This window comes from Sphaerodactylus townsendi, linkage group LG05, assembly GCF_021028975.2.
Source record: "Sphaerodactylus townsendi isolate TG3544 linkage group LG05, MPM_Stown_v2.3, whole genome shotgun sequence".
Taxonomy (NCBI): Eukaryota; Metazoa; Chordata; class Lepidosauria; order Squamata; family Sphaerodactylidae; genus Sphaerodactylus; species Sphaerodactylus townsendi.
In genome coordinates this window covers 2369406-2390827 of record NC_059429.1, presented here as the reverse complement: position 1 = coordinate 2390827, position 21422 = coordinate 2369406, and the positions used below count along the sequence as shown (strand labels likewise).

Here is a 21422-nt window from a genome sequence, read left to right as displayed (position 1 = left end):
GGGCAATGCTAATCCTTCCATTCTGCCTTTGTCCCAGGTTCTCTGCTGGATGGCTGATAGTGGATTGAACCTTTCCTTTTTGGCCAGTTTCTGAAGGCCTTGAGCTTTCTGAAGTTGCCCTGGGCAGAAGGCTCTCCTGGGACTTCTGTTCCCTCTTGGCTTGCATTTCTGCATGAAAGGTTGCTTTCAGTCCCGTCGGCCAGCCCCAGGGACCCACCTGACACCCAACACCAGCAGCACAGCTGATGCAGAGGGGAGAATTGTGGCCCTCTGAAGAGACTGTTTGGCGTCGCCAACAGGGCCTCTGCTTGTAATGTTGTGAGAGAAGACCTTGCATCTGCAAATGGACCCTACTGCTGAGTCTGGGAAACCTTTTTTTAAAGAAGCAAGCCTTTGTTGGCATAGACAACAGTACAACCGTAATAAAAAACAGATTAAAAAGCATATACAATACAGGTCGAAGGAAATCTACTGCTGTTTATTGATTGATTGATTGATTGATTGATTGATTGATTGATTGATTGATTGATTGATTGTTATATTTATAAACTGCCCTCCCCCGAAGGGCTCAGGGCGGTGCACAGATAATAGGTAGAGCACATTAAAACCGGTAAAAACCAAATTCCAATAACATTAAATAATGGCTCCATGTTATTAAAACCAACCCCATTAAAATGCAGCATGCTGACAGCAATATATCAGTGGCGTCCATCGACTAATCCCCTTGGAAAAAGGAAGAAGGAGAAAGTCTGCCACTATCATACAGAGAGAAGGATCAGGGTTGTCCAACAAGTAGTGTAATCTAATTAGATCGGGGAGATGGGGTAAATGTAAAGGAGTAAGATTCACATACTTGGATCTGATTTCCTTGAATCTGAGACAGTGTAGTAATTGGTGGGCCAGAGATTCAACTGAGCCGTCGTTACACGGGCACAATCTTTTAGCCTTTTCTTGCTTATTAAATCTGCCATGCAACAAGGCAGAAGGCATAGCATTAAACCTGGCGAGCATTATGGCTCTCCTTTGGGCAGGGTTTATTAAGCAATACAGGTAGTGTGCCAAGTGGCCCCGTTCAAATGGGAGAGAAAAATACAGGAGGGGGTCTGGGAAACCTGTTGTCCTAGGGTCCTCCTCAGCTATGGAGTGAAAGGTCTCAAAATGACACGTATGAGGTGCTGCCTCTCTCTCTCTCTCTCTCTCTCTCTCTCTCTCTCAATTTTGATTCTTTAGTTGGGGAGAAACTCCTGCTATCAATTTTGTTCTCAACACAACTCCAGTCAAATTTACTATCTGCATCTGCATGGATACCCTTTTGTGAAGCCTCCTGCAGTCCTGACTGAGATGGCCCCTGCAGGCTAGCCTAATCCCATCAGGTCTTGGAACCTAAGAAACATTGGCCCTGGTTAGATGGGAGACCACCAAGGAAGTTCAGGGTCACTATTCAGAGGAAGGCAATGGGTCAACCCCTAATGTTCTAATCTTGCCTTGAAAAGTCTATGGGGTTTGAATTTTAAATGTTTTTAGATGTGAACATAAGAACATAAGAACAAGCCAGCTGGATCAGACCAGAGTCCATCTAGTCCAGCTCTCTGCTACTCGCAGTGGCCCACCAGGTGCCTTTGGGAGCTCACAGGCAGGAGGTGAAAGCAATGGCCTTAAGAACAGAAGAACAAGCCAGCTGGATCAGACCAGAGTCCATCTAGTCCAGCTCTCTGCTACTCGCAGTGGCCCACCAGGTGCCTTTGGGAGCTCACAGGCAGCAGGTGAAAGCAATGGCCTTCTGCTGCTTAAGAACATAAGAAACATAAGAACATAAGAACAAGCCAGCTGGATCAGACCAGAGTCCATCTAGTCCAGCACTCTGCTACTCGCCAGTGGACCACCGGGTGCCTTGGGAGCTCACAGGCAGGATGTGAAAGCAAAGGAGACCTTCTGCGGCTGTTGCTCCTGATCACCTGGTCTGTTAAGGCATTTGCAATCTCAGATCAAAGGAAGGAGGGATCCAAGAGATTGGGAGCCATGGATCGACTTCTCCATCCAATCTGTCCAAGCCCCTTTTAAAGAGCTATCCAGATTGGTGGCCATCACACCACCTCCTGTGGCAGCACATTCCAAACCGCAATCACCGCGTTAGCATTGAAGAAGTGCTGCTTTTATTAGTCCTAATTCTTCCCAAGCACAGCATTTTCAATGGATGCTCCCTGGTTCTAATTATTGTGAGAGAGGGAGAACAATTTCTCTGTCAACATTTTTCTACCCCATGCATGGTATATAGACTTCAATCATATCCCCCCTCAGCCGCCTCCTCTCCAAACTAAAGAGTCCCAAACGCTGCAGCCTCTCCTCATAAGGAAGGTGCTCCAGTCCCTCAATCATCCTCGTTGCCCTTCTCTGCACTTTTTCTATCTCTTCAATATCCTTTTTGAGATGTGGCGACCAGATGTGTTTTAAGTAATTTATTGGACATTATATTATATTGTGAGCAGCCTAGAAAGAGCCCTTCGGGGATGAGGCAGTCTATGAAATCCAATCAATCAATCAATCAATCAATAAAAATGGCTTGTGACTTAATGGCACTGTCTACTACCCGAATGTCCTGTTCATCAGTTTTATAATAAAAATAGCATGATTGGAAGACCAGTGCTGGAACATGTTTAAGATCTGGATGCCAGTGGACTTTCAGAATATTTGTTGGTGGTGTTACAGGTTATACAGACACTGTGATGTAGCCATTAGTTACCTTTCGGGGTGAGAGGCCAAGAAAAAGCATTGGAATGGGGTAGTGGTGGCGAACCTTTGGCACTCCAGATGTTATGGACTACAATTCCCATCAGCCCCTATAGCATAGCCAATTGGCTATGCTGGCGAAGGCTGATAGGATTATAATCCATAACATCTGGAATGCCATAAAGTCATAATAATTAGCCATGCTGGCAGGAGTTGATGGGAATTGTAGTCCACCAACATCCTGGAGTGCCAAAGGTAATAGCCAAGTGTACACGCTGGCAGAGGTTGATAGGAAGTGTAATTATAACATCTAGAGTGCCAAAGGTATTAGCCAATTGGCCACGCTAATGAGAGGTTGATAAGGGGATTGTAGTCCATAACATCTGGAGTACTTAAAGGTCATAGCCAATTGGCCATGCTGGCTTGAGATTGATAGGAATTGTAGTCCATAACATCTAGAGTGCCAAAGGTTAAGCCACCATGGGAATGGGGTGTCCTCCTTTAGATGTCTTTTCCTGCGTTTATTTAGCCATTCCTCTCCACCCCCTCCAAGTGAAAGATGTATCCCTCTAAAAATACCACATGGAAATTACTGGGGAAGGGGTGGTGAGTATTTGGGATTAGGCCTAGTACTGTACTCCAAATTCTGTCCTTGGGGCCCATGTGGCCACCCAGAGTTCGCAGATGTCCACCCATGTCAATGTCCTATGAGCTGCTGGGTGTTACAGCTGATCTCTTCTAGTAACCGTTGTGATATGCGCCCTGACCCAAGATCAAACAGTTACCTTTCTTTTGGGATGGAGTGTGGGGAGCTGGGTTATATTCTCCTCGAGGGATTTACCCGCGCCTTTGTTTGTTGGCCTAATCTCTCCACCCCCTTCCCTACTTACAGCTTAACTTGTGGAATATAAATTGCTTGGTCCCTACATCAGACGGTGCTGAACTTCTGGATTGCTCAAGTGACTCTCGGCTGCAGCCTCATCTGTAAGAAGGAACAGGTTTGAAGGAGGTCCCGTCATTCATGTAAGTATGGGATGAAAATTGCATGACTTAAATCAGATCGGATGCAGACATTAAGTTTGGAAGGGTGCATGGCCGACCAACTATCAGTCCATCCTGGCTGGTGTATCGAGGAGGGAAGCTGCCTGTTGGGTCTGAAATGTAATGAATTCCTCCAGAGGGGGTGGTGAACTTGACCCCCTTAGAACAAAGGAGCTACGAGGCACTCCTTCTTGAGAAGTGGGAGGAAAATGTTATCGAGTCATAGCTACCTTTTAGCAACCTCCTATGGTTTTCAAGGCACAAGATATTCGGAGATGGGCTGCCATGGCCTGCCTTTGCATAGTGGCCCTGGACTCATTCGGTGGTCTCCCAGACAAGTACTGCATGGGAGTAAGAAGAAGAAGAAGAAGAGTTTTATGGAATGTACGTTTTGAGGCGACATCCGGTCTAGCCTTGGTTGGTCAAGAAATGCGACTGTACAACTAACCTAGAGCCAAAAGAAGAAGAAGAAGAGGAGGAGTTTGGATTTATATCCCCCCTTTCTCTCCTGCAGGAGACTCAAAGGGGCTGACAATCTCCTTGCCCTTCCCCCCTCACAACAAACACCCTGTGAGGTAGGTGGGACTGAGAGAGCTCCGAGAAGCTGTGACTAGCCCAAGGTCACCCAGCTGGCGTGTGTGGGAGTGCACAGGCTAATCTGAATTCCCCAGATAAGCCTCCAGGCGGCAGAGCGGGGAATCAAACCCGGTTCCTCCAGATTAGATACACGAGCTCTTCACCTCCTACGCCACTGCTGCTCTCTGACAGGGCTGTCTGACAGTGGGATGCTCTACCTTGGAGTGTGGTGGAGTCTCCTTCTTTGGCTGGATGGCCATCTGTCAGGAGTGCTTTGATTGTGTGTTCCTGCATTGGAGGGGGTTGGACTGGATGGCCCCTGGGGGTCTCATCCATCTCTATGATTCCACTAACCGGGACCAACCTGGCTTAACCTCCAAGATTTGATGAGATGGGGCTAACCTGGGCCATGTGAGTCAGAACACCCTTCTTAAACCTGAATGACGTTTTCTGCCATTGGCCTGTCGCTAACATCTACTTTTGGGTCAAAATAAACATGTGGGCAAATGCGTGCCCCTTGGCACTAATGAAGCCTCCTAGGGAGGAACATTAGCCCAGAACATACGGCTCGTTTCAGTCCATCTAGCCCAAGTGGAGTCGGGTTTGGGGGTGATACTGTGGATAGTGAGTACTAGTTTGTTTTGTATGATATTTTGTTGTTAACCACCGTGAGCCCACAAGGGGAGGGGTGGTGTAGACATTTAATAAAGGAATTAATGAACGAATATCATCCAAATGATTCAGTAGTGATGAGTTGATTCAAAACACTGTGGGTCTGCAGTAGAGCATCTGTTTGGCACGAAGAAGGTCCCACCTTCAACCCCGGGCATTTCAAGCAGAAGGGTAGATTATGTGCAAGACATTTGCCAAAACCCTAAAAAGTCAGCACTAGACTGCGTAGGCAGTACTGACTTTGAGGGACCCGGGGTCAGAGGTGGGATCCAAAAATTTTAGTAACAGGTTCCCATGGTGGTGGGATTCAAACAGTGGCGTAGCGCCAATGGGGCTAAGCGGGGCACGACAGGGGCGTGGCCGGACATTCCGGGGGCGGGGCATTAATAATTTCTCTGTTACTGTAAAAAACTCTTACTGTAAAAAAAAAGTTCCTAATTTCCAGCTGGTATCTTTCTGTCCATAATTTAAACTCATTCTAGCAATTCCTATCGTCTACTGCCGGGGTAGGGAACCTTTAACACTCAAAGAGCCATTTGGACCCGATTTCCACGGGAAAAGAAAACACTTGGAGCCGCAAATAATTTTTGACATTTAAAATAAAGATAATGCTATATATATATTGGGTTTTTTTAACCTTTTACACCGCTCATTCTGAGAAGCGCATGGATGCACCCGCCCTGCTGCCTGCAGGGCGGGCAAGGATGAAGTCGGCGGCTCGGGAAGCCGGCGGCTCGGGAAAGCGCCTGCCCTGCTCCAACGGGGCGGGCGAGAGGGAAAGCCCGCAGTGCGGCCCAGCCGACCACAGGCAGTTGGAGCACCCGCCCTGCTGCCTGCAGGGCGGGCAAGGATGGGGCCGGCGGCTCAACTCGTGGAGCCACAGTGCAAGGGCAGAAGAGCCGCATGCGGCTCTCGAGCCGCAGGTTCCCTACCCCTGGTCTACTGCCAACAGAAACAACTACTTCTCCTCTAATTGACTACCTGTCAAATACTTAATACTTTCAAATACTTAATTTTGTTTCTAGAAATCAAAAGAAGGATACTTTCCTTAAACAAGGAACTTTACCATATTTCTAAAACATGTTTTTAAAACAGCCCAATGGAGAGAATTATCCCGTTTTCTACCTTCGCTAACCAGCCACATAGGAAACAACAGGACTTTATGATTTTTGGACCTAATGGAATTTCTAACGGAAAAGCAGACCCAATTAGTAACCCCCTCTCGGCACACACAAATAATTAGTAACCCCCTCTCGGGAACTGGTGAGAACCTGCTGGATCCCACCTCTGCCCGTGGTCTGTCTCAGTAGAAGGCATCTCATGTGGCTTCTCTTCTGTTCCTCTATCTTTCCAGACTCTCTCTGGAAAGAGAGCGTGTTGTGGTGGTTAAGAGCAGTCTGGAGAACCAGGTTTGATTCCCCACTCCTCCACATGAGTGGCGGAGTCTTATCTGGTGAACTGGATTTGTTTCCCTGCTCCTACGCAGGAAACCTGCTGGGTGACTTTGGGCTAGTCACAGTTCTCTCAGAACTCTCTCAGCCCCACCTACCTCACAAAATGCCTGTTGTGTGTGGGCGGGGGGAGGGAAGGAGTTTGTAAGCTGCTTTGAGACTCCTTAAGGTTGAGAAAAATGGACTCATAATGCAAACGCTTCTTCTGCTTCCGATTCCCTTAAACCTGCATGCGCTAATATTTGATAGTCAATATTGCCTTTTGTCATTCAGTTAGTTTCCCCCCAAGAAACATAAGGCACGTCCCTAAGAGCTGACACATAATATAATTAATATGTACGTGTCAAGTGCTGTCAAGCCGCATCCAACTTCTGGCGAGCCTATAAATCAGTGGTGGCGAACCTATGACACGGGTACCAGAGGTGGCACTCAGAGCCCTCTCTGTGGGCATGTGGGCACAGAGTTCATCATGGGGGGGGGGAGCACTGTTAAACCCCACTGATTTTCATGGGAAGAACTAAAGCGCGATCCTTTACCTGAGAGTAAGCTCAGTTGCTGGCAATGGGGCTTGCTTCTGAGTAAACCCTCCTAGGTAATGATTCGCCTGTTCGAAGAGTTGCACAGTTGCTTCAAAGCAAAGCCACTGACTACCACCAAGCTTACTTCCGAGTAACACACGCCTCGGAGCCACCCCCAGCTCCCCAAGTCTCTCTTCGTAGGGAGTGGATTCCAGACGGTTTATCATGTTGGTTGCCCTCCTCTGGACCCATTCCGGTTTGTCAATATCCTTCTTAAGTTGCAGTGCCCAGAACTGAATACAGTACCCTAGGTGAGGCCTGACCAATGCAGAGTAGAGTGGTATGAAGTAACATGATCTTGGTTGCCAGTGACTGATCCCTACACTTAGGAATCTTTTCTAGCTCCTTCATGATTCCCCGATCTCCTTCTGATTGCTACCTGGCTAAATGAATGAGTGCAGATAAAATGGATCAGGACTCCGCACTTGTGTGTGCATGTTACGGGCTGCCAAATTGCATCTGGGTTAGGGTGACCCTATGACAGTGATGGCGAACCTTTTCGAGACCGAGTGCCCGAACTGCAACCCAAAACCCACTTATATATTGCAAAGTGCCAACACGGCAATTTAACCTGAATACTGAGGTTTTCGGTTAGAAAAAACGGTTGGCTCTGAGCCGTGCGTTACTCGGGAGTAAGCTTGGTGGTAGGAGGTGGCTCTGCTTCGAAGCAACCGCACAACTCTTCGAATGGGTGAATCACAACCCTAGGAGGGTTTACTCAGAAGCAAGCCACATTGCCAGCAACTGAGCTTACTCCCAGGTCTTTGGATTTAGTTCACGCTTTAGTTCTTCGCATAAAAATCAGTGGGGTTTAACAGCGCTTAACAGGGTTACTTACACTGCTTCCCCAAAACTAGGTCTTAGGTTTAATGCTAATAATCGAGCCCAGTGGCCCAGGCCAGCAATTTCCCCCCCCACATGATGAACTGTTTGTGTGTGCCCACAGAGAGGGCCCTGAGTGCCACCTCTGGCACCCGTGCCATAGGTTCGCCACCACTGCCCTATGACTTAATTACCTCCAAAGGCCCTCTTGTGAACAGCCTCGTGCAGGTTTCGCCAACCGAGAACCGCGGCTTCCTTTATAGAGTCGGCTTGTCTCATGTGGGGTCTTTTCCTGCTGCCTTTTCCTGGCATCGTTGTCTTTTCCAGCAGCTCTTGGCTTTTAGACCAAAGTATGGCCCCTTCCGCACACGCAAAATAATGCATTTTCAAACCACTTTCACAACTGTTTGCAAGTGGATTTTGCTATTCCGCACAGCTTCAAAGAGCACTGAAAGCAGTTTGAAAGTCCATTATTCTGCATGTGTGGAATGAGCCTATGATAGGCTCAGTTTAGTCATTTTACCTTCAAGAAAGAACTCAGGCTTGATCTGATCTAGAGCCCGCGGGTTTGTCTTTTGGGCAGTCTTTTTGGTATCCATAAAACTCACCCCACTGCACCACATTTCTAATGAATCAGTTTTCTTCCTAACAGCTCCCTTCGTCCAGCTTTTGCATCCATCCCTATACATAATTCGCTAGGGTTTTGGAATGTCCTACAATGAACCCCCAGCCAATGGGTGCGCAGGACTCTCATTGGTTGGAAGTGCATCCCTCACATTCCAAGGACCCCCCCTCCCTTCCCAAGACCTGCAGGCCTTGGGAAGTGAGGTGATGTGAGAAGCCCAAAGGACTGCCCCCCTCCCCCTCCCCTGCGTGGCTTGGGAAACAAGGATGTGGGGGAAGCAGCCCGGTCCTCAACTAGGACTGGGGGCCCTTGCCTGTTTCCCACATTGCACAGGGCTTGGAAAACAGGGGGGGCAGCCCTCTCCTGCCCACTCCCCCCCGCATCTAGAGCCCATTTCATTTCATTTTCATGTTAAAATGGGCTTTGCTGCTAGTACATAATAAATGTAATAAATGCTCACAGGCAGCGCCACCTGGGATCACATCCAGCCTGTGTTGCGCCAGCTGCACTGGCTCCCAGCAGAGTTCCGGATCATCTTCAAGGTGCTGGTGATGACCTTTAAGGCCTTATGTGGCCTGGGGCCCTCGTATCTTCGAGACCGCATCACCCCATACGTCCCTGTACGGCCTCTTCGTTCAGTGGAGGCCAATTTACTGGTGGTCCCTAGCCCCTCGATGATACGGCTGGCCTCCACGCGGGCCAGGGCCTTTACGGCTCTGGCCCCAGCCTGGTGGAACACTCTCCCACCAGCTGTCCGGGCCCTGCGGGACCTTACTGAATTCCGCAGGGCCTGTAAGATGGAGTTGTTCCGCCGGGCCTTTGGAGGGACCAGCCATTGATGGTGCCCCCCCCCCCCCGGGTCCTTTACATCTGGGCCTCTTGCCATCTTGGGACTTGCCACTCCTCCCTCCTGAGAGAGGATTTTTTTTAAAAAAAATGGGGTTGCTGGACGCCACTTTTATTCATAATAATTAGTTATGTTTAACCTTTATTTTTATCGCTGCTTTTAAAGGTTTTAGCTGTTTTATTTATGTGACTGTCTGTTGTACACCGCCCAGAGCCCTTCGGGGATGGGGCAGTATAAAAGTTGAAAGAATGAATGAATGAATGAATGAATGAATGAATGAATGAATGAATGAATGAATGAATGAATGAATGGATGAATGAATGGGAATACCATAGTATGAATGAGCTCGATCTTGATCTGTAGCATTGGCTCCTTACACGGAAAGATTTTTTTCTTGTCTTTTGAATCTACATCACTTGCATAGCTAAAAAGAAAACTGTGTAACTGAATTTGCAGGTCAAGTGTGGAAGGAAAACTTGGGGATTCAGACTTTACTGCATTTCAGAATTTCTTTTCTCCATGCATTTCTCCAAAGGCCCCGTCTCCAAAATATCCAAATATTTTGAACTGCAAGAAGAAGAAGAATTATCTTGCCCCTGCAGGTTTAGAGCTGCTGCTGGTTGCTACCCAGTTATGGCTACATTTTATTAGTAGGAAAGTAGAAGAACCTGGCAGACGTGGGGCTGCTGTGCTCCAGGTGGGTCCACCATATTATCTAAAAGGGGCAGATGCACAAGGAGGTACAGTCAATTTTACTCTGCAACAATAGCTTTAGGTCCTATAGAACCAAATAGTCTTCACAAACGTTTCACAAGGATGTTTAAATGAAACAAATTTTTCATAATCCAAAGTTCTTAACCCAAGAAACATGCCACGCTCCAATTTTGGCTGCACATCTGATGCAGCCTCCTTGTCATATAAAGCCCTCAAGACTTCCTGTCACTCGGAATGGTGGGGCATTATAGAAACAAAAATTAACAAATTAGGCTATTCTTTGAATTATCTGGCCATGCTACCATCTAAAGAGACTTTCCAACTTCTGAGGAGAAGGCTGTTTGACCAGGAACATCAGATCCTACTAGAAAAGGCTTCCAGGACTTGCTCTCCTTTAGCTCTAGGTATCACCTACATTGGTAATAAAGGGGCTCAATACCTGCCCCAGATAACCGTGCCCAGGCTCCGTAGAGCAATGATGTTGGCCCGTTGCAATGCCCTTCTATCAGCCGTATCCACAGGGAGATTCACTAAAACCCCTCACCACCAAAGGCTATGCATATGCAACGGGAATTGTGTTGACTCTATAGACCATATTTTACTTTATTGTCCACTCTACACAGGACCCAGAGTCAAATACTTGTCACCTCTGCTACTCAAAAAAGAGTATGCATCCGACTTGTAAAAGATTACCTTTCCATTGGACAGCCCCAGTAGTGATGCAAACGATGCAGTCACCAAATTTTTGGATTTGTATATAAAACAGCACTTTCGGAGCAAATCCTGAACATCAGCCTTCTCTACCTGTACATTTATTTTAGTTTCCCTCTACTTGGTTAAGTGGATCTTTTAAATAAAAAAAAAAACACCAAGAAACATGTCATAGGTGGAAGTGGAGGAAGTACTCAAATAAATTGAAAACCTAACTGAAGGTTAATTGCCTATAAAGGAATATTGTGTTGAGGAAAATATGATTGTATAAGAAAGTATCAGTTTGATAAATTACTGTGGGGAAAAAAAATGGTTTTACTTTGCATTTTATTTTCAGCTCTTGGATCGGTAGCTATGTAATAGTGAATAGTCTCTGTCCTTCTCCATTGAGTTGTTCAAAATCTATGGACAAAATATGAAAGACAAATACAGTGGAACCTTTTGGTTTTCGTTGGTAATTCATCTGGGAAACCTTGGCTTAAAAAACCAAAAACTAACGAAAACTAAGGCCCCCATTGGCAATCAATGGAGCAGTAGGGGGCTGCCGGCTTTCATTGCGCAACCAGCACATCGCACTGATGAAAACCAACAAAAAACTGAGGCAAATAAACGAAAACCGAGGCAACAAACGAAAACCAAGGCAACTTTTCATTGGAAAAAAACAACGAAAACCAACGGCAACAATAACCGAGGTTCCACTGTATTAAAAACTTTGGGTCATGAAAAACTGGTTTCATTTATACATCCTTGTGAAGCATTTGTGAAGACTATTTGGTTCTGTAGCACCTAAAACTATTGGGGCAGAGTAGTAGCGACTGTGAGAGAAGAGGCTCTCACAGCTAAAGGCTTTATCTCATTCTTCTGACCTTGGGCTCAGGAGCAGCAGTGGCATAGGAGGTTAAGAGCTTGTGTATCTAATCTGGAGGAACCGGGTTTGATTCCCAGCTCTGCCACCTGAGCTGTGGAGGCTTATCTAGGGAATTCAGATTAGCCTGTACACTCCCACACACGCCAGCTGGGTGGCCTTGGGCTAGTCACAGCTTCTCGGAGCACTCTCAGCCCCACCTATCTCCCAGGGTGTTTGTTGTGAGGAGGGAAGGGCAAGGAGATTGTAAGCCCCTTTGAGTCTCCTGCAGGAGAGAAAGGGGGGATATAAATCCAAACTCTTCTTCTTCTTCCTCATCTTACATTCCTACTCTTCATGGTTTCTGTAGCTTGGGATAGTATTATGGGCTAGGAAGGGGGGAGATGGAACGGGTTTGATATACTAGTTGCTTCTAGGTTGTCTCTGCAGAACCAGCTTTCCCCCTCTTAACCATGTATCTACCAATAAAGGCTCCTTAACTATCAAGTTACAGAGTCTGATTTGGATCATAGATCCAGGGTTTGACATTAAGTTGGTTCTACTAATCAACCTGCTCTGGCTTCCATGTAATTTGAGCAGTGGAGCAACAGGCGAGATCAATGGGGTCGGGGATCAGGATCAGATGCCTGGCAGCCCAACAGGGAGCAGGGCTGACGACGACCCCTTGAACCTCAACAATGATGGGACCAGAGGTGGAGACGGAGATGGAGATGGGGAGGATGTGGCAACTAAGCCCCTCCAGTTGCGGGGAGGGGACAGGGGACCTCATCCTGGATAGACCCCTCGACCACATCACGTTCCAAGGGATCTCCAATTCCCCAATTCAGATTTTACGCACTCCAACTTTCCATCTCGGGGCAAGGAGGAAAATGCCACATGAGATCCAGGATGAGAGACAGGACTCTACCTTGGTTTCGTCATGCAGTGGATTAAGAGGAATGCTCCTCCGATGATGAGATCTACTCCAGGGCCTTTACCAGGGATGAGCCCTGAAGATGCGGAGGCAGATGCCCGGAGATGGGAGAAGGATACGATGGCCACACGAGATCTACCTTCCTCAGAAAGCAGATGGTACTCACTTTATGGCCCGACCTCGGATCAAGACGTGGGTCCCCACCCAACCTCCAGCAGGAGGTGAGGGAGTACCGCAGCCTCCATGAGTCTCAGGAATGAAAGAAATAAGGTGCTAGGTTGCCATGTTTTGCCAAAGCAATGTGGGATGACCTTAAATTTTAATGGCAATTTTGTAAGTGTATTATTAAAGTATTTATAATGTTTTACGTGATTGTTTTAATTCATTAAATGGAAACCAATTCTGAACTCTCCTAGGAAGGGCAATGAACAAATCCTATAATAAATAAAGATTATACCTGCTCATTTCATGGATCTTGAGACTTATTCAACAAAAAAACTATGCTCAAGATATACTGGACACAACAGTGACTCTTTAGCAAAGGAATGAGTAAAGTGTCTAATTGTTGGTGTAATTCACCGGGTGTGGCCATTGAATATATGTTTTGGGCATGGCCAGTCATTTGATTTTTCTAGGAAGAAGTTATTACTCATATCAATTTCATATTAGAATATTCATTGATTTTTGGGGATGTGTATGTACTTTTAAACCATTTGACAGTTTTGGGGAGACTCACCTATGGCCAATGGAAATGAACCTTTCGTGCCCTTGTTACAAGAGACTTCTATTACAACACTGGAAAGATAAAATCCCTCCTCTGGTAAATTGATGGATTAGAACTCTATCAATATTTGAATGTATGGCATATGGATGGCATTTGCACATGGATTTGTTTTTGGATATTTGTAAACTATTTATTGGAAGCTATTTATGGGAATTTTATGTCTAGCTCTGCCACCACTATTATTATATTTTTGTCTTTATGTACATTTTTCTTAAAATTTCTTTCCTATTTTCTGGGGTTTTTTTTAAATTCCAAGTCCTCTAATACCCTCCTACAGTAACAAAATAAACAGTCCCTGTATATCTGGCTTAATCCTCACAAACAGCGAACATCTTCCAAAAAACACTTTTGTCAAAAAGAAAAAGAAAACAATTATAACCGTTGCTCTTTTTCTTTCTTTTTTCCACATATGAACAGGAAAAGGAAGAAAAAATATCTTTTTGCGTTTTCCCTTTAGTCCACTTTTTGTCAAATTTTCTTATTAAGTTTTTAAAGATTCCATTTTATTTCTGTAATTTCACAGAGAAAAGGAGTATCTCACCACTATGTTGTTGTTTTTTCTGTATGGTTAATTATACTTCAGCACTCAAGAAATGAGGATTGGTCATCTAATCCCTGGTTCCTGGCTCTTGATCCCAGGGTGAATCACAACAGCTTCTGCTGTTACTGTTCTTGAATCAATGTGGGCTATTTTCTGATCTTTCTTTAGTCTAGAGAAACTTACATCTTCCGATTGCCATTTCAGCCACAATATTTCTCCTCAGTTTGCAGAGTTGCCGGCACACCACAATGCCCCCACCAGAAGCCCTCTGTTATTTTTATTTTGAACGAAATAAAAAGAAGGAAAAAACAAGATTACAATAATACAATGCACAGGGAAATGGTCTAAAAGGAGCTATTAATCATGACAGCCCTACAGTTCAATCTTCTTTTTTGGGGGGAAGGGGGGTTACCAGATGTAGGGAAAAGAAAAATCAAAGTAAAACCTGGGGGTGCTTTGTCTTCCTAGACAAAACCATGGTGTCAGTCCCGGTGGCAGCAGTGACCCTGCTGGTCTTCCTGGGATCCTTTGCCACAGCACAAGATGTGTCCCTAGACAGAGATTGGAGAGACTGGAAGGAGGCTCATGGTAGAGAATACAAAAAGGTAAGTTTGCTTTGGTACAGTGGTGTAGCACAATGGGAAGGGGGGGCGCAACGCCACGGGTGCATGCTGGGCCAGGGGTGTAACCAGGGTGTAGCTGGGGTGTGGCATGGTCGGGGCACAGGGTGTGGTTCTCCCTAGCTCCGCCCCTGCTTTGGTATAATAGGTTGCTGAAGTTAAGAGCTCCTGAACATGTGCTGAGTGACATCCTGGAGAGCAGTAACACTTTTGTTGTATGTGTATATTGTGTCATAAAGTCACTTCCAACTCACGGCAGCCCTTTGAATTAATGATCTCCAAAGTGTCATATCATTAACAGTCTTGCTCAGATCTTGCAAACTGAAGGCCATGATTTCCTTGACTGAATCGCTCCATCTCATGTTGAGTCTTCCTCTTACCCTACTGCCGTCAACTTTTCCTAGGAAACAATTTTATCAACAAAAGGCGAAGTACCTGTATGCAGAACAGCCGGCCTCTAGTGCAGAATAACCATCCCTTGTGCAAAGAATTGGCTTCCTCTTTTTGAAAGACGAACTGAAGAATTAGCTTCCACAACTGAACAGAAAGTACATTCTGACTGTTAATTTTTATCCCTGCATTCTGCTTAAGGAGAGCCTTGCAGTGTCATGATTCTCGCCACACGTTCCTCACAAGAGGCCTTGAAATTAAAAACATTTTTTAAAAGAAAATTCAATGGCCGATATCCTGATGCCCTGCACAGACCCTAGGCTCTGGCCTCGTTTGGAAAACTTCTGTAGCACTGTGGCTGAAAAAAAGATACCACTGAGCTGGAAAAAAGTACTGGAAAGAAAGCAATAGAAATCATTCTGACTAAGCAAGCCTTTATTGGCATAGACAGCAAGTACAACAATAATAAAACAGATTAAAAAGCATATACAATTACAGGTCGAAGGGAATCTATCTGGCGTTTGAAAAGTAATTTCCAGGAGAAAGTCTGCCACTATCATACAGAGAGAAGGATCAGGGTTGTCCAACAAGTAGTGTAATCTAAAATAAATCCGGGAGATCCCGAGGGGAGGATGTAAAGGAGTGAGATTCACATACTTGGATCTGATTTCCTTTGAATCTGAGGACAGTGAAGTAATGGTGGTGGGCCAGAGATTCCAATCTCGAGCCTATGCGTTGCATGGGCACAATCTTTTTAGCCTTTTCTTGCTATATATTAAATCTGTCAGGTAACAAGGCAGAAGGCATAACATTAAACCTGGTTGCCGAGCATTATGGCTCTCCTTTGAGCAGGGTTTATTAAGCTAATACAGGTAGTGTGCCAAGTGGCCCCGTTCCTAAATGGGAGAGAGGAAAGATACAGGGGGGAGCCGCGTTTTTTTCTTGGCTGCAGTGATTAGGGTAAGAGAACTCTCTATCCAATAGGTTGGACCTTTTAATTTCCTATAAGCTTCTGAATAGGACAAAGGGCAAAAGTGAATCCAACTGACAGTCCAATGGAGGCAATTTTTTTCTTTTCAATTATAGTAGAAACCAGAGGGGTTGGAATGGGTGTCAGAGAGCGAGACCAGGTGGACCAAGGGAATTACAGTCCGAGAGAAAATGAATTCGCAGCCAGAATCTTAAAAAAAAGTCCTCAGCCAAATAGAAATCATTAAGGGTTGGAGTTCTCAGCAGTGCATTGCCACCCATGGGCCCCCACAAAATCACCCCCCACCACCCTCACGCCTAACTCGGCTCAGAAGAGCTGGGTGGGGTGCATGGGAGAGCACTCTACAAAGGCAAGTGCTGGCCTGCTTTGCCAAGAGTTGGCTCTGCTGCCAAGAGCACTCCATCCTCGAGCCGCCTCCTTCCTCCCCAGGCTCCTCGAGGGGCAGAGGCGTGGATTCCGATTGACAGGCACTGCAGCGTGTCTGCCCTCGAACTGCCTCTCCAAGCAGAGAGGACAGGGGAGGCGCCCAGGAGCAGGTATTGTCGCCGAGGTGCCATTTCCCCTCAATATGCCTCTGGTTGGAGCACATATCCAATGGGGAAAAGGCTGAAGAGTTGGGGATACTTCAATTTACATTTTTTTTTTAAGGCTGAGGGAAAACATGATACCAAAAGCTTCTTTTATAAAGTTTTGTGCAGGGCTGAGAAAGAGGGCAGCGAACTCTATCACCCACTCCCAAAATACTAGAAGGTGGGGGCATCCAGTGAAGTTAATGAATGGTAGATCCAGAATGGACGCAAGGGAATACTTTTTTACAAGAGCCATTGAAATGTGAAATTCATTGCCAGAGGATGTGACAATGGCTACAATCCCAAATAGCTTTAAAGGGGAGTTCCATTGATTTGTGGAGGTCAGACCTATCAGTGGCTATTAAGAACATAAGAAGATAAGAACTAGCCTGCTGGATCAAACCAGAGTCCATAGTCCAGCACTCTGCAACTCGCAGTGGCCCACCAGGTGCCTTTGGGAGCTCACAGGCAGGAGGTGAAAGCAATGGCCTTCTGCTGCTGCTGCTGCTCCTGAGCACCTGGTCTGCTAAGGCATTTGCAATCTGAGATCAAGGAGGATCAAGATTGGTAGCCAGAGATCGACTTCTCCTCCATCAATCTGTCCAAGCCCCTTTTAAAGCTATCCAGGTGAGTGGCCATCACCACCTCCTGTGGCAGCATATTCCAAACACCAATCCCACGTTGCGTGAAGAAGTGTTTCCTTTTATTAGTCCTAATTCTTCCCCCCAGCATTTTCAATGGATGCCCCCTGGTTCTAGTATTGTGAGAAAGAGAGAGAAATTTCTCTCTGTCCACATTTTCTACCCCAGACATAATTTTATAGACTTCAATCATATCCCCCCTCAGACGTCTCCTCTCCAAACTAAAGAGTCCCAAACGCTGCAGCCTCTCCTCATTAGTGACTGAAGGCAGGAGGCCTCTGAATGCCAGTGCTGTGAGGCAACTTCTGCCTTCGTGCCTTCTTTATTGGCCCTCCAGGACAATTGATTGGTCTGTATGTGAAAGTGGATGATGTTCCAAAAAGACTGATTCAGTTTGGCACCCCATACAGCCTGTTCACTTTAGACCAGAGTGAGGATTTGAACTTGAACCTCCCTACTCTGGCCCTCCCTACTCTGGCCCTCCCTACTCTGGCCCTCTAACCACTGGGCCACACCAGGTCTTGTCCAGACTCTTGTTTCCATCAGTGGCCACCCGGATTATTCCAGGGAGCCCTCAAGGCAACAGTACTCTCCTGCTTTGTATCCAACTGCTGGTTTTAAGAGGTATACTGCCATCCAGTGGCATGGAGAGAAATGGCACCCGGGGCAACATGGCTCCCCCTGCCCCCTGCAGTCCCCCCCCCCCGACCCCCCACTTACCTTAGTTCATCTGGCTGCTCTTTGCAGCTGGCTGAACTTCAGGTTGCCCTGGGCTTCTGCCGGGCCTGGCAGGGCAGGGCTGCTCCAGTCTTTGGTACCCCCTGTGGATTTACGACAGTCGAAATACAGCTATTGAACGGAAATAATCGCCTGGTCTCTGGCAAAATTGGGAACTGGACAAAGGTTTCAGCTGCAGAAAAATAATAGATAAAACAACATTTTAGAAGAAGAGTTTGAAGAAGAGTTTGGATTTATATCCCCCCTTTCTCTCCTGCAGGAGACTCAAAGGGGCTGACAATCTCCTTGCCCTTCCCCCCTCACAACAAACACCCTGTGAGGTAGGTGGGGCTGAGAGAGCTCCGAGAAGCTGTGACTAGCCCAAGGTCAGCCAGCTGGTGTGTGTGGGAGTGCACAGGCTAATCTGAATTCCCCAGATAAGCCTCCATAGCTCAGGCGGCAGAGCGGGGAATCAAACCCGGTTCCTCCAGATTAGATACACGAGCTCTTAACCTCCTACGCCACTGCTGCGTAGGAGGTTAAGAGCTCGTGTAAAGTCAAAGCTCCGCTTACTGTCTAACCCTGGTTCAAAAAAATAAATCGAACGATAACCAGATGGAAAAGAGCTAAAGATGTAAGTAGCTTTATATTTGTGAGTCTTTTGCTTTTCTATTTCTATTTTAAATAGAAACTCATCTAAAGAACAACAAAAGTGTTTCCTTTTCATTATTTTTATCGTATGACATATAGAAACAACATTCAAGGCTCACAAAAATACTTACATATTGAGCCTTTTCCCACCTGGTTTTAATACAATTTATTTTCGTGTACTTGTGATACTGGGGTGGTTTTTCTGTTCAATCCAACCCTAGATTGATATGGCCAGAGGCGGAGCAAGGGGAAGCTGCCGGGGCGCATGCATGCCCTGCGCCCATGCCGCAGCGCTGCCCACCCCACCCCGCCTTGGAATGTCCCCTCCATGGTCTGCCCAAGTCTCCGCTGCAGCTCCGCCTGGGGCGTCGCACTTCCCCGCCCCGTGGGTGACACTCTGCCCCTTAGAAATCTGAAAAGCCACTGTTCCCTGGCTGTTTAATGCAAACACGTACGTAATCCTGTGCAAGTGATTTAATAATAAAAGTGCAAATGCAAATCAGTGCAATAAAGTGCAAAAGCACATATCGATATATAAAAAAATCTATCAGTGCGTTTTTCTGCTGACAGGTAATCTCCCAAACTACCGGACCGATTGCTTTGAAATTTTCACACAACGTCGCATTCGCGTGCGGCCAGGTTTTCATGCTGTTTCAACACCTCCTGTTGTGTACATGCCACAACTGTGCCAGTTATTGTGTACATGCCACACTTGTGACAGTTGGAACCACAGTTCTGTTCCGCAACAGCGCCATCTGTTGGTCATCAAAGCAACACCCTCTGATACAAGGGTGATACAACCATGCCTTCCTTGAAAACCACTGCCTTATGGAGTGAAAGGGATGGGGTGGGCCATCTGCACATGGCCCATGCACCCTAGCGGAGGAAGGGGAAGGTGAGGGAGTGAAAGGGACAAGACCAGCCACCTGCACATGGCCCACCCACCCTAGCAGAGGAAGGGGAACGTTAGGGAGGGACTGGCCGGGTTGCCATGCAAGGGAATGGGAGAGAGGGAGGGGAGCAAGGGGCCCCTCGAACCATTCACTTCCCCTTTTCTTTCCTTTCCTTTCCACTTCACCAGACTCAGCCACAGCAACGCGTGGCCGGGCCCGCTAGTATGGCCCCCTAGTATGGTTAGAAATCAGAAACCTATCCAGAGTTGAGAATTAGGGAGCTAAGCTCTAGTTATATATAATGCACACAGCATAGACATCTGGAAACACTCACATACATTCAAGTACAAACTGAAAACAAATAGTCAAATCCGGGATCTAGTTCTTTCCATCTCAAGGACTCCTGTTCTCCCAATCTGAACCTAACTGGCAGACCTCTCCCCACGCCTGCTGGAGGAGAAGAGTCCTTTTACTTCACTGACCTCTTTGCAGTATTTGAGACTAGAATAACTAGACCCAGATTTCGCTATCTATTTTCAGTTTGTACTTGAATGAATATGTGTGTTTCCAGATATCTACGCTGTGATCATTATATATAATGATCTGTGCTTTTTGCACTTTATTGCACTGATTTACATTTGCACTTTTATTATTAAATCATTTGCACAGGATTTTGTACGAGTTTGCATTAAGCAGCCAGGGTACGTAGCTTTTCTAGTTTCCAGCAGGTAGTTTTGCACTGTACCCAAATTGTTCTGATATTTATTTGACACTTCTCCCCCACCTGGAAGAGATTTCTGCCTGGAAGAGATACCCTGTTTCCCCGAATATAAGACATCCCCAAAAAATAAGGCATAGTAGAGGTTTTGCTGAAGTGCAAAATATAAGGCATCCCCCGAAAGTCAGACGTAGCAAAGTTTTTGTTTGGAAGTATGCCCAACGAACAGAACACAGAAAAATAAGACATCCCCTGAAAATAAGACATAGCACATCTTTGGGAGCAAAAATTAATATAAGACACTGTCTTATATTCGGGGAAACACAGTATCCTACAGCAAACAACATAAGGCACAAGAGGGAATCCTGGCTTTGGAAACATGTCCAGGACTGAACTCTTCTGCTTTGGAAGTCCCCTCAATAGGTGAGGAAGGGATTGCTGAACACATGTGTTTAAAGCCCCGTGACTTGCACTGTTCCTTCCTTGCAGAAGGGGGAAGAGGAATACCGAAGGAGCATCTGGGAATCAAATGTACATGTGATCAGACGTCATAACCAGGAGGCATCCCAGGGGAAACACACATATCGGCTGGAGATGAACCAATTTGGTGACCTTGTAAGTGGATTCTTCTTATACAGCAGTCATTATTTCTGATCTCAGAGGTTTGTTTATAATGGAAATCTCAATAATGGACCTTTTAAGCATTATCTCACAATCGCGGGAGCTAAAGTGGAGTTATTCTTTAGAATCATTTAAATGTGATCTTCAACATTCCACCCTGAGCCAAGGTGGATCTTGGGGGAGCTGAACTGGGTAAGGTCAGGTGGTTAGGTTTTTTTTTTTTTTAAGACATCTTTGTATTCCAAATCCGATCAAAACTCCAGGTGAGATGGTACTTCCACTCCACACATTTTTCAAACATCTCTGCTATCTTTATTCCCAATTTTCCACAATGGTGGGGATTACGACCCTATTCCTCCTCTTCCCACACGAAAGTATCGTCTTCCTTCTTCTATAAACATTCTACCCCTGTTTCCCCGAATATAAGACATACCAAATTTGAAAATAAGGCATTTAGTAGAGGTTTTGGCTGAAGTGCACAAAATATAAGAAGACATCCTCCCGAAAGTAAAGATCGTAGTAAAAGTTTTTTGTTTGGAAGCATGCCCGACAAACAGAACACAGAAAAAGAAGACATCCCCTGAAAATAAGACATAGCGCATCTTTGGGAGCAAAAATTAATATAAGACACTGTCTTATTTTGGATGAAACACGGTATGTGAACTTCCTTCAGCTGACTTTGATACATCTTCATTTTTCTTGCTCCCGCTTAATTATCTCTCTGCCTCAATCGTGTCCTCCTTG

The 21422-nt window shown here is 46.1% G+C and overlaps 1 long non-coding RNA gene across 1 annotated transcript; it reads left to right on the top strand.

The window, feature by feature from the left end:
• Window positions 1-3670: 3670 nt before the first annotated feature.
• On the top strand, window positions 3671-20672 carry LOC125433930. The gene is made up of 3 exons (XR_007244681.1): window positions 3671-3750; window positions 14336-14472; window positions 20547-20672. It is a non-coding gene; the product is annotated as an uncharacterized LOC125433930 (long non-coding RNA).
• The last annotated feature ends 750 nt before the right edge of the window (window positions 20673-21422 follow it).